This window comes from Schistocerca cancellata, chromosome 8 (assembly GCF_023864275.1).
Source record: "Schistocerca cancellata isolate TAMUIC-IGC-003103 chromosome 8, iqSchCanc2.1, whole genome shotgun sequence".
Taxonomy (NCBI): Eukaryota; Metazoa; Arthropoda; class Insecta; order Orthoptera; family Acrididae; genus Schistocerca; species Schistocerca cancellata.
In genome coordinates this window covers 93,798,815-93,817,492 of record NC_064633.1, presented here as the reverse complement: position 1 = coordinate 93,817,492, position 18,678 = coordinate 93,798,815, and positions in this window count along the sequence as shown.

Genomic DNA, 18,678 nt, shown 5'->3' with positions numbered 1-18,678 from the left:
ACAATGGACCAGCAACTGCTTCATTATTCACTTCACTACAGTGAACGATCTAATTAAAATCACAACACAGCAATATTTATATATTATCTTCTACCTTGCATAGCGGCAGTGGTCAGATGAAAAGTACTGGCAGCTTGAAGTCTCCCGATTTCTACCATTTCAGTGGTAAGGAGGACCAGGAATCTAGTGCATAACCAGCAGTGGGTTTAATATGTACACTCTGAGTTGATCGATTTTAAAATAGTGTTGCAGGGTTTGAGTGAAGCAAGTTCCACTAGAGGGACAAGTGGTGCAGATAAATCACGTTTTTTAATAATTATCTACCATCAACGTGTATTATTAGCTTCGTTTTCTGAGACGACGTTGTAGGTAACACTCGCGATGCACTGAGAATTACTTCATCTTTCTGTAAATATAAATAAATTGTTGGTAGAATCAAGCGAAACGAATGGGCTCATTAACTTATTATTTCGGGGTTTAAAAAGACACCTATGAAAACCAGATATCATTTCTCTCCCGTTATTTAAGAAATAAAAGCCTTGAAAGAAAATTATTTTTTATTGTAAAGTTTAGTTATGCGCTAACGTTGTTGTTCGTTTGGGGTGGGGAGAGGGGGCGGGGGATTACTAGCCAATATCTGATCGCACTCAGGGATAACAGTCTCCGAAAAAATGGGAACCACTGGTGTTAACAATGGACTGTTCCTCTTCAACAATGAAAATTTGCTCCAATAATAATCACTCTTCTGCGTCGGTGGCTGACTTTCATAAATGCAATGTACACACTTAAGTACACTTAACTTTAATATTGTACGTAAACGTAGAAAAAGGCTTAACATAACATAATGTAGGCTATACCCACAACATAGCAAAATTACCTTATTTAAATAAAACCTTCAGATATACTGTCCTCCCATAGTAAATGGGCCTTTTTGATTGACCTTTCTTGCTTATTAGTTAACCCGTTTCATTGGGCGATTTTTCGCTCGTTCTGTAGCTATATGCAGTGGCACATTTTCCTTCGTGTGAGCAATATCTTCTGCTTCTCTTTCTCCTGTTTGGTTTCGCTCAATCACCAGAGAATTCATGTGCTTTCTATAAGTGCTCTATCTCTGACAACACTAAAGTTGAATTCGCCAACTTGGAGTAACACATGAGATTTTCGCTGAAGTATCTCTTGTCTCTTCTTCCCTTCCGACATACTGTACGTATATAAACCTTCGTTCCTGCGAAAGTATACGTTTACTACCTACGTTTTCTGCTGCGTCTGACTTCTGCACTGCAACGGTTCCTTCATCACTCTGCCTTCCAATAAATAGCACGTTTACTGGATCTTGTTTCTTCTGAAAGGTAAGCTAGATCACAAAATTCTCTATTAATACTGATCTCTCCACTGCGAACTCCATGGCTTCACCTTCCTCTTCCCCTTCGCCTTCGTCATTTTCTTCCTCTTCCTTGACTGCTTCTTTCTCTTCATCTTCCACTATCATTGCATCTACTAGTGCGTTCCTCTGACTCCTTCTACTGCATTCGTCTTTCCATGACAATAGATAAGAACATCAGTTTCATCAGCTTCTCCATCTTTTGCAACATTACTACCTCTAGCCTTTTCGACAACTACCCCATCTCATTTCTCCATTCTCAGCTCATCTCTTCTTCTTTTTTCGCTCTGCGCACACAAGTTCCTGTTTCGGATGCTGTACACCTTTGCAGCTGCACGCTCGCACGCACACGGGAGAGAAGCCGTACCAGTGCGCCGAGTGCGGGAAGTCGTTCAGCCAGCTGCGCAACTACAAGTACCACGTGTCGGTGCACGCGGGCACGCACGAGTTCGCCGCGGCGTGCCCCGAGTGCGGCAAGGTGTTCAACAACCGCGGCTACCTCAGCACGCACATGAAGATCCACCGCAACCGCAAGGAGTACGCCTGCGCCGACTGCGGCCGGCGCTTCAACCAGCGGGTCGCCTACACCACGCACGTCCGCATACACACGGGCGAGCGGCCATACGTCTGCACGGTCTGCGACAAGACCTTCACGCGCTCCATACTACTCAAGCAGCACATGCGTACGCACACCGGCGAGAAGCCCTTCACCTGTGAGGTATGTTTTCGGGAACATGATTTACTTCCAATTTTTCTCTTTTCGTGAACCTTTCCAAACCAGATCTATTGCTGGCGCCTAGATTCCACCTCAAAGAATATGGTACACAAGGAGTTAAGAACAAAGTTGACATTATGCACAGACAGATGGCACACAACATTTCCTGTCTAGGTTACCTTAGCGATTGTGCCTTCAGGAAGGACATCAGACCTCCAAGTTATACAATAAAAACATAATTTTTCAAATTCTGAAAGAGTGGGCACTGTACTAGATGGGAAAACAAGAGAAGAGTTTACCTTTTAAAACAATTTAGATAGATTTCTATGCATTTTGCTGTATTTCTTGTTAAGTTGATTAATGAGCATGTAAGTCACTGAAAAAATATACAATCTATAAAGTGGCTTTCAGTGTAAAAATATAGATGTAGGTTTCTTGCGCTAAATATTGATAACTTCTTTGCAACAAAATTTGTTTGAGTAAGATACTGGGATGACATATGGGAGAGGTACTCAAATCTTAGTCCTATCATCGTGGTTTTTAGTTTTCACCATTCTCCTAAAATCACTTCAGTGGATTCTGGAATGGATGGTGAAAGGACATCACTATTCCAGAAAGAGATTTTCATTCTTCAGCGGAGTGTGCGCTGATATGAAATTTCCTTGCGGATTAAAACAGTAAAAATATAGATGTAGGTTTGTTGCGCTAAATATTTATAACTTCTTTGCAACAAAATTTGTTTGAGTAAGATACTGGGATGACATATGGGAGAGGTACTTAAATCTTAGTCCTATCATCGTGGTTTTTAGTTTTCACCATTCTCCTAAAATCACTTCAGTGGATTCTGGAATGGATGGTGAAAGGACATCACTATTCCAGAAAGAGATTTTCATTCTTCAGCGGAGTGTGCGCTGATATGAAATTTCCTTGCGGATTAAAACAGTGGCGGCCCTAGACTCGAAATAGGGACCTTTGCCTTTCGCGGGCAAGTGCAAGATCTCTAACATCACTCTTACTTTCCACTTCTATAATTCATGAACTGAAATACCTCATGTGCTGTAACCTTATTCCGTTATCATGTAAGTTCGTGATACAAAGCTGGAATGTTTTTCCAATTCATTACATTTCAGCTAGAAATCAATACGTACTGGTGATGAACTTCAGCAGCTGTATTGCCTTTCACGATTTTAAGTCGGATCTCAGTGCGCACCTCAGCACCAACACTTGGAACACATATTTAAACTTAATACTTTTAAAAGAAATTAGATTGATTTCTATACATTTTGCTATATTTCTTGTTATGTGAATTATCTAGGATGTAAATCACTCTAAAAATTTACAAACTGTGAGGGGCTTTCAGAATATAGATGTAAATGCAGATTTTATAGCGCTAAATATTTTTATTTTTAACTTTTTTCTGCGATGAAATTTGTTTTCATAAGAGATAGGTGTGATATATGGGGGAGGTATTCACATCTCAAAACTAACATCGTGGTTTAAGTTTTCATTGATCTCCATAAATTGCTTCAGTGAATTCTGGAATGGTTGCTGAAACAACATCGCTATTACTTTCCACTTTCATCCTTCTTGAACTGAAATACCGCATGGACTATAACCTTATTCCCTGTTTATTTAAGCACCTAGTAATTACTGATGTCGATACATTTGATAAACATGTTCCCCGTTTATGTTGAGAAGCTACTACTAGTATATGATAAATGAGTTCCAGTTTTCACCTTAAAGATTATGTCGGTTTCGTTGGGCTACACACAGTTCCCACACAAATACTGTTGTACAGTAAACCGATTCAGTTGATCAAAAATTTAATGTCTCCGTCCTCTTCTGCTCCGTAACTGTAAGGTTTCGGTCCACCATTGGTTGATGTCGGTTGAAACAGTTCTTCAGTGTAGCCGGTAAACTAACTAGTGGATTTATTTTATGCTTTCAGTATTTTAAGTTCCTGATACGAAGTTGGAATGTTTTTCCATTTCATTACTTTTAGCTGTAAACTGGAAAGTACTGATGAATTTCAGCGAATGTATCGCCTTTCACGGTTAGGATCTCAGTGCGAAGCTCACATTTCTCCGTTATTATTCTTAGCAAAACCACTTGCTGCAGCGAGAATCTCAGTACCTCACGCAGACAACAGACAGAGCGCCATTTCTGCATTCGTCCTTTTCTTTCCATTTTTAAAATAAAAAAGTGAGATAAAATAGTTCCGTTCAGTTACGCTATACCTCAGCCTTTAGAATCGGAATGTCCCTCCATTACTCTGTGCTTCCAGAGTTGTGAAACGTTGCACAGAATCGTCAAGAATACATTAAGCAGTTGTCCTACATTGGAAAATCCCAGTGCTCTAAGAGAATCTTCCAGTCTTTGGGCATTTCATATTATGCAGATCCTAAATCTACGAATTTAAATATTTAAAGACAAACGTCATACTTAGAATCTGCATGCAACCATCCCAGTTTATAGCAGGCAAACACTGACCATAGCTATGCATAACCCCTCCCGAACATAACTCAGTAGCATGAAAGAATGCATTTAATATTTTTATGTTCCAGAAAGTAGTAGACTGAGTTTATATATGTGACAGTAGATTGTTAGGTGAAATAATTTTTGAAAAGCATTGGCAGATTTGGGACACAGTAAGTATTTACATATCTCAAATGTGTGAAACTTCCTGGTAGATTAAAACTGTGTGCTGGACCGAGACTCGATCTCGGGACCTTTGCCTTTCGCGATCAAGTGCTCTACCGTCTGAGCTACCCGTCCTCACAGCTTTACTTCCGCAAGTACCTCGTCTTCTACCTTCCAAACTTTGCAGAAGCTCTCCTGCGAACCTTGCAGAACTAGCACTCCTGAAAGAAAGGATATTGTGAAGACATGGCTTAGCCACAGCCTGGGGGATGTTTCCAGAATGAGATTTTCACTCTGAAGCGGAGTGTGCACTGATATGAAACTTCCTGGCAGATTAAAACTGTGTGCCGGACCAAGACTCGAAATCGGTACCTTTGCCTTTCGCGGGCAAGTGCTCTACCGTCTACCAGGTAAAGCACTGTCCCGCGAAAGGCAAAGGTCCCGAGTTCGAGTCTCGGTCCGGCACACAGTTTTAATCTACGAGGAAGTTTCATATTAGCGCACACTCTGCTGCAGAGTGAAAAATCTCATTCTGATCTCAAATATGCACCCTCCTCAGATATAGCTTCCTTGTTTGAAACAATTAATGAACCAGTCTCCTTCGAAATGAGACAATTTTCTGCATCCTCTGCATTTTTGTGAATACATTATTGCTGTTTACAACCACCTAAAATGCCTAAAAGAAGCATATACAACCACCATTTTTGCAGAAATCTTTTTTCGTGTCTCCACGATGATTTCACACAAAAAAGAAAATTAACTATCCGTGGGTAATTCTAACGCATTTGTCTTAATTCATTGCGCTGGCGCTGTAATGATGTGTTGAAATTCTAAGTGCAAAATACGTAGGTTCGATCACATACGTGAATGAAGGCCACACTATGTTGCCTCAAATACTTCTAGTAGCATCACATCGTTTCAGTACTCTACCTATATCGTTTTCTTCCTTTTTCTAAGTGCGCCTTTAAATCATAGGACATGTAGATTCATTGTCTGTGCTACTGTGGTGCAAGGCTGTCCATTACGCGATATATTATGATGCTTGTTATTGTAGTTGTGGTCTTCAGTTCGAAAACTCGTTTGAGGCAGCTCTCCATGCTACTCTGTCCTGTGGAAGCCTCGTCATCTCCGAATAACTACTGCAACCTACATCTTTCTCTATTTGCTTACTGTATTCATCTCTTGGTCTCCCTCCAGGATTTTTACCCCCCACACTGCCCTCAAACACTAAACTGGTGATCCCTTGACATCTCAGAACGTGTCCTATCAACCGATCCCTTCTTTTGCTCAAGTTGTGTCACAAATTTCTTGTCTCCCCAGTTCCCTTCAGTACTTCCTCATGAGTTAGGTGGTGCACCCATCTAATCTTCAGCATTGTTTAGTTGCACCACATTTCGAAAGATTCTGCTATTTTCTCATCTAAACTATCTATCGTCCATGTTTCACTTCCGTATGTGACTACAGTCTCGACAAATACCTTCAGAAAAAATTTCCAAAGACTTATATCTATATTCGATGTCAACAGATTTCTCTTCTTCAGAAATGCCTTGCTTGCCACAACCAATCCACATTTTATATCCTGTGTACCTCGGCAACCATCATTTTGTTGCAGAAATAGTAAATGTCGTCCACTATTTTAAGTGTCTCGTTTCCTAATCTGATTTCCTTAACATCACCTGATTTAATTCGGCTACATTACGTTATCCTTCTTTTGCTTTTCTTGATGTTCGTGTTATATTCTCTTTTCAAAACACTGCCTATTTCGTTCAACTGCCCTTTCAAGTCCATTGCTGTTTCTGACAGAATCACAATGAATTATGCAAACCTCAAAGTTTTTGTTTCTTCTACCTGAACCTTCATTCCTCCTCCAAATTGTTCTTTGGTTTCCTTTTTGCCCGCTCAGTGTATAGATTCAATAACGTCGGGGATAGGCTACAATCCTGTCGCACTCCCTTCCCAACCACTGCTATCCTTTCATGCTCCTTGACCCTTGTAACTGCCGTCTGTTTATGTACAGGTAGTAAACAGCCTTTCGGCCCTGTATTTAACCCTTCTGCCTTCAGAATTTCAGAGTATTTCAGTCAAAAGCTTTCTCTAAGTCTACAAATGCTATAAATGTAGATTTGCTTTGTCTTAACCAATCCTATAAGGTAAGTCGTAGGATCAGTATTGCCTCACGTATTTCTACACTTCTCCTGAATCCAAAATGATCTTCCCCGAGGTCTGCTTCCACCAGTTTTTCGATTCTTCTGTAAAAAATTTGTGTTAGTATCTTGCAACCATTATTTATTAGACTGATAGTTCGTTAATTTTCGTGCCTCTCAGCAGCTTCTTTCATTGGAATTTGGATTACCACATTCTTCTTGAAGTCTGAGGGTATCTCGCCTGTCTCACACATCTGGAGAGTTTTGTCATGTCTTGCTCTTCAAAGCCTAACCGTTGTTCTGACGGAATAGCGTCTGTTCCCAGGGCCTTGTTGTGACTTACACCTTACAGCACTCTGTCAAACTCCCTTGTATACACCCTCTATATACTCCTTCCACCTTTCCCTTTATTGCTTGGGACTGGCTTACGATCTAAGCTCTTGATATGCATACAGGTGTTTCTCTTTTCCCCAAACGCCCAATCAATTTTCCTGTAGGAAGTACGTATTTTACCTCTTGAGAAATGTGGATCTAAATCCTTACATTTGTCCTTTAGCCATTCCTGCTTAGCAGTTTTGCACTTCCAGTCAATATCATTTCTTAGACGTTTGTATTCCATTTCACCTTTTTCATTTGCTGCATTTTTAAATTTTCTCCTTTCTTTAGTTAAATTCAATACATCTGTTGTGTTATACTAAGATTCGTACTAGGCCTTGACTTTTAACATATCTGATCCTCTGCTGCCTTCACTATTTCATCTCTTAACGGTACCCGTTCGTGTTCTACTTCATTCCTTTCCCCTGTTCTAGTCAGTTGCGGCCTCTTGCTCCCTCTGAAGCTCTCAACGACCCCTGGTTCTTTCAACTTATCCAGGTCCCATATCCTTAAATTCCTACATTTTTCGCATTTCCTCAGTTTTAATCAATAGTTCACAACCAATAAAATTTTGCTCAGAGTCCAAAGCTGCCCCTGAAAATGTCTTGCAACTGAAAATGTAGTTCTTAAATCTGTGTCTAAACAGTATACAATTAATCTGGAACCTTCCGGTGTCTTTAGGTCTCTTCCACGTATACAACCTTCTTTTATGATTCTCAAACCAAGTGTTAGCGATGATTAAATTATGTCCTGTAGAAAACTCTATCAGGCGACTTCCTCTTTCATTCCTTTCCCCCAGTCCATATTCACCTTCTGCTTTTCGTTCTCTTCTTCTTTCTACTATAGAATTCCAGTACCCCATGACTATTAAATATTCGTCTCCTTCAACCATCTGAATAATTTCTTTTACCTCATCACACATTCCTTCAATTTCTTCATTATATGCGGAGCTATTTGCATGTAATCTTGTTCTACGATAGTAGGTGTGGACTTCGTGTCTATATTGGCTACGATAAAACGTTCACTATGGTTATTTTCGTATTCATTATTAAACCCACACCTGCACTACCCGTATTTGACTTTGTATTTATAACCCTATACTGACTTGACCAGAAGTCCTGTTGCTCTTGCCACCAAACCTCACTAACCCCACTGTATCTAACTCCAACCTATCTACTTCCCTTTCTAAATGTTCAAACCTACCTACCATATTAAAGGATCGAACATTCTCCATTCCAATCCGCAGAATGACAGTTTTGTTTCTCCTGAGGACGACATCCTTCTAAGTAGTCACCAGCCAGAGATCTAATTGGTGGACTATTTACCATCGGAATACTTTGCCCAAGAGGACGCCATCATCATTTAACTATACAGTAGACCTGCATGACTTCGCGAAAAATTATGGTTCCAGTTTCCCCTTGCTTTCAGCCGTTCGCAGTACCAGCACAGTAAGGCTATTTTCGTTGCTGTTACAAAACTAATCAGTCAATCATCCAGACTGTTGTCCCTGTAACTCCTGAAAAGGCTGCTGCCCCTATTCAGGAACCACACGTTTGTCTGACCTGTCAAGAGGGACCCACCTTTATGGTTGTACCTAAGGTATGGCTATCTACAGGGTGTTTCAAAAATGACCGGTATATTTGAAACGGCAATAAAAACTAAACGAGCAGCGATAGCAATACACCGTTTGTTGCAATATGCTTGGGACAACAGTACATTTTCAGGCGGACAAACTTTCGAAATTACAGTAGCGTGTGCTGTTCACAACGTGCAAGAGTGCTGTAGACAACATGGTTTAATCCTTAGAACAGAGGATTTTTCTGGTGTTGGAATTCCACCGCCTAGAACACAGTGTTGTTGCAACAAGACGAAGTTTTCAACGGAGGTTTAATGTAACCAAAGGACCGAAAAGCGATACAATAAAGGATCTGTTTGAACAATTTCAACGGACTGGGAACGTGACGGATGAACGTGCTTGAAAAGTAGGGCGACCGCGTACGGCAACCACAGAGGGCAATGCGCAGCTAGTGCAGCAGGTGATCCAACAGCGGCCTCGGGTTTCCGTTCGCCGTGTTGCAGCTGCGGTCCAAATGACGCCAACGTCCACGTATCGTCTCATGCGCCAGAGTTTACACCTCTATCCATACAAAATTCAAACGCGGAAAACCCTCAGCGCCACTACCATTGCTGCACGAGAGACATTCGCTAACGATATAGTGCACAGGATTGATGACGGCGATATGCATGTGGGCAGCATTTGGTTTACTGACGAAGCTTATTTTTACCTGGACGGCTTCGTCAATAAACAGAACTGGCGCATATTGGGAACCGAAAAGCCCCATGTTGCAGTCCCATCGTCCCTGCATCCTCAAAAAGTACTGGTCTGGGCCGCCATTTCTTCCAAAGGAATCATTGGCCCATTTTTCAGATCCGAAACGATTACTGCATCACGCTATCTGGACATTCTTCGTGAATTTGTGGCGGTGCAAACTGCCTTAGACGACACTGCGAACACCTCGTGGTTTATGCAAGATGGTGTCCGGCCACATCGCACGGCCGACGTCTTTAATTTCCTGAATGAATATTTCGATGATCGTGTGATTGCTTTGGGCTATCCGAAACATACAGGAGGCGGCGTGGATTGGCCTCCCTATTCGCCAGACATGAACCCCTGTGACTTCTTTCTGTGGGGACACTTGAAAGACCAGGTGTACCGCCAGAATCCAGAAACAATTGAACAGCTGAAGCAGTACATCTCATCTGCATGTGAAGCCATTCCGCCAGACACGTTGTCAAAGGTTTCGGGTAATTTCATTCAGAGACTACGCCATATTATTCCTACGCATGGTGGATATGTGGAAAATATCGTACTATAGAGTTTCCCAGACCACAGCGCCATCTGTTGTTGAAAATTGTAACTACTGTAATTTCGAAAGTTTGTCTGCCTGAAAATGTACTGTTGTCCCAAGCATATTGCAACAAACGGTGTATTTCTATCGCTGCTCGTTTAGTTTTTATTGCCGTTTCAAATATACCGGTCATTTTTGAAACACCCTGTAAATAACTGTGTCACTCAAACCACCCCGCCGATGGCAAGTTCTATGGTTCCTGGGGGTGGGTTATGATGCCTAGGACAGCTGATTAAAATGGAAAATGAAACAGGAAATGAACTTAATGTCCTGATAAATCATTTGTTTGCTTTCAAACTTTGACAGAAACTGGCTGCCTGTGACGTCTATAAATGCTGTAGCTATTTCATTTAGTCGATACCTGTACAACATGCAACATAACCTCATGGCTTATTCTCATACTGCCACAAGGAATCATCGATGCTTGTGAGAAACACTGCGATGTGAAATGTATCTTCCTCCTGATGATGGACTTTTAATTGTAGTAATATAACATAGCTAACGAACTAAATACTTAGTGACTCTCGTAGTATTATATGTTCCGTCTATACACTGTTGACCACAAATGTGAGAAGCTGTAAAGTTCTTTTGAAGGAAGCCTCATCTTTCGCGCGATTATAGTAAATACTTAGATGTAACAAACGCTGCTCTAGGATGATGTGCTTCTCAAGCGTTTTTGAGAAGTCGACGTTCGAAGTTTTAATAGCCCTTCAGAAAGTACAGGAGAGCATCGACTGTTGACCAGCGGAGCTACGGCGGTCAGTTATGGAGGGAGACTGGAAGCCTGCCCGTACTGCGTTCGAATTTAATTTTTATCCTAGTCGTCTGTCAACGAATCATATCGCTACAACGAGCCATATTTATTCAGAAAGGAACATCAGTATAATCGATCACCATTGTGGTTCATTGGTAGTGAGGTGCAGACAAGAAATGATAATGGATCACTAATTTATCGATACTTTCATGTGCTGCCGCAATGTAAGCATACCGAGCTATAGCTGTCGAAAAAAGTACCTGGTATTTATAATAAGAGCCTCAGTGTGCTGATAAGGATATAAGGAACACAGGAGAAAGATTGTAACACGATGATTACCATTATTATCACTGTTCCTTTCCAGAGAAACATGATTCGTTGTTGTGATACGAGTATTTGATGGAAGATTAGAAAAAAAAGAAACGGAAATGACGTGGCTGGAATGCAGTACAGGAAGGCCTGTAGTCTGCCACCTTGGCCTGTTCTGTTGTGCCTCTGCATGGCGGTTTGTACCCTCTTGTGATATTTAATGAGATCATGATACTTGGGACGTTGACTTTTCGAAACGCTTGAGAAGTGCATAATTACTACAGCATCTAAGTATTCACTAAAGTGTTGTGGAAGGAGAGCAAAATCGCTGGCCCATTGTGTGTTGGCCTCAGGTGTGAATGAATCTGGAGCACGAGCTGAGAGCTGTTTGTTGTTGCTGGCGTAGGTGTGTGGGAAGCAGTTCGCGGACCGCAGCAACATGATGCTCCATCTGCGCCTGCACTCTGGCATCAGGCCGTACAGCTGCGGCGAGTGCGGCAAGGCGTTCACCAAGAAGCACCACCTCAAGGCGCACATGTCCTGCCACACGGGGCTGCGGCCACACGCCTGCGACCGCTGCGGCGCGCGCTTCAGCCAGGCCAGCAACATGCGCACGCACCGCAGCAGGTGCACCGCGATGGGGCCTCCCCGCGGGGGTGGAGGCGACGAGGGGGGCGGGGGTGGCGAGCCCGCGGTCAGAGCGGCGGTCACCAGCGTCATCATGCGCGTGTCCGGCGAGCTGGTGCAGCACGTGCTGCAGCGCACCGACGACGTAGCCGCCGCCAGCGGCCGAAACGTCACGCTCGCTGGTGACTCCGCTTCGTCACTCGGGGCTCCGTGAGCCATCCACACAGCATAATGCGAGAAGGCTCCTCTCTCGCATTAAAATCTCTCACGTTCTGCCTGAGTCGCCACGAGCCAATATACCCAGGCAATGCCAGTTACTAAATGTAAGAGACGATTATGTAGCAGCATCCACATTAAAGACTGTTATCGTATTTTATTTTTGTTCGCCAACGATGCTTGTGATCTAATACTGGTCTTTCATGGTTCCCGATAGTTTTGAGAGCGACTCAGTCGTAATTTTATGCTTCTTTACCTAATTCATGCCAGCCCCTGTGACCGAGCGGTTCTAGGCGCTTCAGTGCGGAACCGCGCTGCTGCTACGGTCGCAGGTTCGAATCCTGCTTCGGGCGTAGGTGTGTGTGATGTCCTTAGGATAGTTAGGTTTAAGTAGTTCTAACTCTAGGGGACTGCGTGATGTTAAGTCCCATAGTGCTTAGAGCCATTTTTTGAACCTAATTCATGGTTAAGATTGCACTATTCAGTTTTATTATTTTACTCCACACTATTAAATTTCCATCATTTAATGTGCCCTGAAAACTCTAGCAAATAAATTTAGATATGTATGTTGTTTAAATAGGTGTACACTTGTTGTCACTAGTTAGCAAGAGCATCAAAGTTAATTTCATCCTATGCCAAATTGCCGCTTCATCACATCCAGTTTATTTTGACAGAATATTTCATACTGAGGAGACAAACTGTAGAGAATAGTGATGGGATATAAATGACAAAGGTTTCTGTCAAAATGCTGTGTATGCATCTCTTAGACATTTTAGGTAGGTGTTCAATGGTTATTTATTTTACTAACCAGAGCCCATGAAAACAGATTACACGAAACTGTGATGCTTTCCATTGTTATACCCTTCATAGATTTTGCGTAAAGGCAGTTTCATCTTGAGAAATTCTTTGCCCATTTTGTCTTACGTCTTACTACAGTTTTAGTACGTTTGTTTTCCTTTGCATCAAAATAGCAGATCGAAGCAAACAAATGCTCGTTCTTCTACGCTTTACAGTAGCATGGTGAAGTGACTCCTTTATTACCCAACACAGCTCAACGTATCTTTAGGTGTTCAGCATAGAGCTCTTTGAACACTGCATTATTTCTTCTCTATGAACACTGTTAGAATCTTAGCAGAATTCTTGTCAGTCTTTCACGTATGTAAATTTCAATAAGAGTGGTATCTACCGCCTGACATTCAGTACTGTGACATCTGTGAAAATATGTTTACACATTTCCACATTCACTATGTAATTAATTATAAATATTGATCCAACACAGTACCATAGGGAACAGATTTGGTGAAATGAGCGCCATTGTGATACATTTTTCGAACTGGCACTCCCAACGTCTTCGATAATAACGAATATGCTTTAGAAAATGCAGTATTCAGGTTAAGATTTTGGTAGAAAGGTCTGCCTCCACCGTTTCTGTCTGATGCCTCTCCATTTAACAGTGTTCTGGTGTTGCTAATTGCACTCATCCGTTTGATTCACCACGTTTCAGATTCTTCTTCTCCAGGTTTTCTGCTAATCACCTCTCTATCAAACGAGGATGTCCTTATAGGGGAATGGATTAGATATCTGTTCCTCCCCTCCAAGTTAATATGCAACTGCAGCAATTTTAAATTGTTTCAAGGACAACCCTCCGTTCCCTTCAGTCTACTTTGCTTCACTCTTTTTGCAAATTCTTGCCACTTAAATGGCACAATCCCTTCACTCATTCGAGTCTTCAGTTCTGCTTTACTGGTGCTTGTGCTAATCTCTGCTACTACCTTTTTTCAGTGGAGATTGGTTTCTTTCTGTGGTTTTACCAAACGCACATCATAACCAGTCTCTTTAATAACTAAAAAGCGAGTTTATTTCAGACGAAACTGCTCCCATGCCTTCAGAAGTTTCATCTAGTGTGCACTTTATCGTTGTTTGATATCACAACGTATTTTAAGAAGTTTCTAGTAGATGGATGTACTTAATTGCATGTGATCTAAAGTAATGATGTGAATAGGAAGACGTGCACAGAACTAAAGATAATTTGTATGGTCCATATGTGTGATTGAGAATTGCTCCATTTATGTTATGGCATCAACATACAGATCCAAGGACAAGATAATCTCTAAAATCAACGAGGCAAGAGACTACCAGTCATTAAATCTGTACTGTGTAAGACACGGTCATTTTTAGATTGATGCAATATGATAAATATCAGCTTGTTGTGGAACTAATTTTATTTTCCTGAAATCTCATCATTCGTATCATAGAATGATATCCATCTCGTCTTTATCTATCTGCAACGATAATGTTAAGAGTCTATTGTATCACCATATTGATGGTCATACAAGATCCACCACGCTGAGTCAAGTCAGATATTTGTTTATTAGTCCAGTTCTTCCTATGGCGACCCACCAGCCAACCCAAGTAAATGATTTTCTTAAATTTTCCTGTAACTGTGACTCAGTAATCTTCATTAATGTCACGTGGAATTACATAACGTGCTATTACACATTATCATTTCTTTTACTCACCTATTAGGGATTCATGTTAGAATAGTAATCTATATTTAAATAATACGTGCTAAAATTTACTTTGTGCTAATGATGACCCAGAGCATATATTCCATATTCGAAATTTCATGTTATAAGTACATTTCGAGCAAATTATTTGGGATTCCTCATTTCTTATATTCAGTTTCTGTATAGGAACGTAGTATTTCATGATTCATTAATGTCTTATTAAAACTAATATTTCCTGATATATATTTATATCCCACTTACTTCATGCTTTTCTAGCACCGTGAAAATAACCAAAGTCTTAAGTATCGGAAGCTGTAACCGATTTTCAGTTCTTATGTCTATTGAAAGTACCTACACCCAAAGTTTCAGGGCACATTTTATGCTATTTGGAAACGAAGGCCTAAAATAACGTTGGCAGTAATGGGTGTTAGCTCCCATTCTTTTTCAGCTTCTTTCTGGTTACTCGAGTTGATCAACAATTCTTTGCCCCGAACTTTTTGTTGTTATCACTTCCATTTGGCATACTTGTACATATCTAGCTGATTTTCCTCATCCTTAACAGAGAACGATCCATAGATTTTCATTTACTCTAACTCTTTTAAAACAGAGCACAAAACAGAAATATTCTAAAATTATGTCATGCAACCAATGAAAATTTACTTTCATCTTTGGTTCACCATTGCTGTGTACTGTGTATAGCGCATACAGAACAGTAATACCCACACGCGGATGTACCAAAAAGTACATTGTTGTCAACGAAATGTGAACCCCAACACTGCTGGGCAAATGAGACTCTGATGGTCTGTTTTTCAGCAGTAGACACTGTAGTCGGTAGTGACAAAGTATACTTTTGTATGCTGTAATTTTTGTACGAGCTTTCTCTACTTTATGTAAAGCTTACAGCTTATAGTAGGTCACGTATAGAGTAACTACGTGCACCTATGCTTTCATAAGGTAGTACATAATCGTCCTTTAATGTCATAATCCCCAACAAATCCGATTGTCTTTCAGTAATTCGATAATAGATCGATACGCGTAATATATTCACGCCATTCTATCTCCAACCTCATAAAACTTATTTTGGTACTAAACATCATTTTTTAAATGTTCTTAATGTGGATGCTACTGCCGAATCGTAATATAATTTCTGCCCATGTATGATGAACTATATTCTCTTATAGAGTAGATCAGATTGATTTTATGCTGTGACAGGAAACTGCATAGACAGCTGTTTATGAGAACACTTCAGAAAAGTGGCTAGCCACAAGTAATGATGTTTTTATAAGATAAACTAGATACCGATTACCTGGTTTTGGTAAGATTTGTGAATGGACCCCGAGTTTGAAACTGAGGGGCACTACAAACAGATGACTTCATTCTCGTCCGGACAAAATATCTAAGTACCGGTGCAGGTAGTAGCTTATGGATTCTATACTATGGAAGCATGTGCCCGCGTAACGTTAGCGAATAATAACGACAGGAAATAGCGTAGTAATAAAATTGCTAAACATCGCATAGTTCTTGCAGATAAAGTAAAGAAATACTTTTTACGCGACATGAAAAGTTTCTTCACATCCGCGACCATGTCCTGACAGTGACCCGACTTCTTGCTGAGACCCGATCACCAGAACAAAGACAGGTGGGGGAATGGTGAAGCTGTCTCAGACAAAGCCTGCTGTATCGCACCTCAAGACTGCCTTCGCAACATCAAGCAGAACTTGCCGATACCCAAAGCGTATTCACACAGCTTTGGACACGACGGTATCATGGTTATGATCTGCTTTCTTTGCTCATTTTACTAGTTCTACCTTCCTACCTTAAATATTTTTGCTAATTACTATTGCCAGTGGTAGTAAGCACGGCAAAAGTATTCACCGCCATTCCTTGTATGTCCGAAAGTTGTAACACCTAATGTACACACACAAACGTTCTTCTCCATCTTTCAGTCGTCTACCCCTCATCATGAGCTCGATCTTATATCTTGAGGAATGCTTTGACAGCGCAGGAACGTTAATTTCAATGCGTGCTTACTAGATACCACGACAGACAAGCAACAGCTAAACAGTTTTTTCCAGATGTATCTCTGTGAATGGTTTTATTTGATTTTGAAGAATAAATCCCCTATGTTTTCTACCTGTGCTTACTAAGTTCCTCTTTACTCAACTGGATGAGTTGATCCCGCCACATCTTCAGACAGGCGTGTATATATGGTCACTTTGAAGCTGATGTAGGTAACGGACAGTTTTGCATATTCCTCCTTTCTTGTTAACAGCTCTTGGGGTGAGTTGGTTATGATGGTATTTACAACTTCGAAAAATGGAATCTTCGAGGAACTGTCACATTTTACTGTTCTTGTGAACTGAAAAATGCTGAAAGGAAGTGTGGATAATGAGCTTAAGGTTGCAAGTTTTCGTTGCACTACCTTTCGTAAATCATCTCAAATGGAAACTGGAAAGGAACTTCATTTACTTTGAAGTTAACTTGGCTTTCAGATATTTTATTGAGTTTTCTGAGACACCAGTTTTACTGTTTCCTTTCTTATCTGCTTCAGAGAACTTGATCAATAATCTCTGTTATATATGCCTGCCTGCCTTGGTGATCCCTACATGTGGTTCAAATGGCTCTGAGCACTATGGGACTTAACTTCTGAGGTCATCAGTCCCCTAGAACTTAGAACTAAGTGAACCTAACTAACCTAAGGACATCACACACACACCTATGCCCGAGCCAGCATTCGAACCTGCGACCGTAGCGGTCGCGCGGTTCCAGATTGTAGCGCCTAGAACCGCTCGGCCACCCCGGCCTACCCCTACATATGGTGCTGGGCCCATTCACAGATGTTGTAATCAACATTAAATTTCTTTGTCTCTGCATGAGTTTTGGAAGCTTTGTGAGGCGGAAGATATACAAAAGAAAAACTTTTTACTTATCTTCGTTTATACGTCTTGTTGTTGGCTGTAAGTCTTGCGTCTAGAGGTACATTCTTCGTCTGATATTTTGGCTTACAGTGTTCCAGATGACTAAATAACTGATGAAGTACTATCTGTTGCTATGATTTTCTTTTATTTTCTCTCATTCTTCTATATCATACTGACTTCACAATCTTGATTTTCATACAACCATCAATTACATTGTTGTAGACAAAATTAAAAAACAAGTGCATTTACATCAGAGGCATGCCCACTACTCCTTTACATTCTTCGGTACTCACAATATTCCAAAGAGCTTACAAATGAAAAGAGCTTACAAACTTTCTTGACAAAAGAAGAATCACCACCAAGGTAAAACATTATTTTGTAAATGAATCCAGAAATAAATTTAGTAATTAGCGTTAGATTGTGCAATTATTAATATGAATTTTAAGTACACCAGAAACTTCGTAATTTCAAATATTTCGAAAAGAATAATAATTTCAACTGTACATACAGACTGTAACAAATTAATTTCTTTTTATAGATTTTAGTCTGAAATATAATACATGGTATACAAAATCATATGAAGTCCATTTTGTTAAACAGCTGATATAATGTTTACCTATACAAGAATCAGTACTATACATGGTATCCGTTATTTCTATAAAAAATGCTTGGTTGGAGCATGGTGTCCCATTACAATATCTAATGAGAGTCCATGGAAGACTGATCTATATGACAATGGAAGTACTCCATAAAATTTTGTCTTAGATTGTGCTGTTTCTTCTTCATTTGGTGCTTCGACCGTTTATTTTTCTTTTCCCTTAGGACCACACTGTGAGACTGCTTTCTGAATATTAGTCTCCCAGCAATTTTTTGTGTTATTTTAAAAAACTGGTTTTCTAACTTGATTTCTGTCTTATTGCGCGCTCCACAGTAGACGTAAAACCAGCTTAACGCTACAAACACCTTGCCATCAAACATTTTACCTACTAAAGTCACCACATCCGTGAACAGAAGGAGCTGTAAAACAGCACAGAATGTTTACAGTTTGCTTTGGGTGATTGAACAAAGAAATGAACTATGTGTATAGAGACTGTTGTGTTAAAACGACGACCACCAAATAGACTATAGAGTAGCTTATAAGTTCTTACGTTACGGTGTAGATGAAAAGTGCCATCCACGGCTA